Consider the following 1,311-nt stretch of genomic DNA (forward strand, 5'->3'; position numbering starts at 1 on the left):
AAACTCATTTGTGCACTTGAACAACATTTAGGAATATGACATATTTACAATGAGAATCATTATATCGACATTTAAATTTTTAAGGGATAAGGAATCAAATCCACATCATTTGCATATAGGCCATTTATTTGTTGCTAAAAATTGTTTGTATGTCACTATGTTTCATCAATTGTACCCTCCTAATGAGCTGACATAGAAGAACATATTCACCTATTGTGTCACCAAACTCTTGAATGGTGTCCCTAAACATTGCCTTCCCAATTGAACTACTATGAAGATAATAGGTGACTAGGTTTGTAAGTAAAAAAAATTCATCGATTCAGCATGCACATCATAATAAATAATATGCACATTTAATATCCAATGTTTAGTTCTCATAATTGTTCCCATGATACTTGGGGCTTGTTGGACTTAAATAGGACACACTAAGCATTAACTAGAGTGTGTTGTCATGAGGACCCCACTTAAAAAATTTCTTCCAATTTTATTGATTATTTTCATTTATAAATATTTGTATCATAGATGGTTGATATGCTTATGTTCCATCTATATTGAATTTTTAGCATGTCAAGAAAAAACATCCATACTAAAGTTGAGCAAGCCACCGGAAAAAGACAGGTGAAATGTCATGTTAAATCGATTTTTTATTTTTTCTTTGACGTACTACAACTTTAATATGGATTGAATGTGTGGGTATCACCATCCAAGGCAAAAATATTTATTAATGGAAATAGATCGACAAAACAACAACAAATGTTTTACTAGGATCCACATGAATAACACACATTGGTCAATGCTTAGTATGTGCTATTTAAGCCCTACCCTTGGGGTTGAACTATAAAATATTATATGACTACACTAACTCCAACACATTTACCATTCTAAAAAGTATTGAGTTTTGGATAACATTGAATGAATTAATCATAATATCAATATTATTTCTGTATTGTTGGTTCCATAGTTAAACAACCTAACCCTCTTACTTAATTTTTACATATTTATTTGAATTGTCAATCCAATTAATTTAATTTAAATTAATATATTTTTATTTCATTAGATTTATATAATTAGCATAGATCTTATTTATGTCGTCCAATTATTTTCTAAATACATAGTTTGGTAAACTGAATTTATTCTAAAACCTTATAAGGTTTTGTAAACTATACATATTTGTTTTCAAATATAACTATTTTGAATGAATTTATTTATATATCTAATTACAAATTCAATGCAATTTTTAAATATATCTAACTGTTTTGAAGCTTCTGGGCTACGCCATCATAATCGAGCCATGCATCCCATACCCTACCG

The sequence above is a fragment of the Cryptomeria japonica genome, chromosome 11 (genome assembly GCF_030272615.1).
Source record: "Cryptomeria japonica chromosome 11, Sugi_1.0, whole genome shotgun sequence".
Lineage (NCBI taxonomy): Eukaryota > Viridiplantae > Streptophyta > Pinopsida > Cupressales > Cupressaceae > Cryptomeria > Cryptomeria japonica.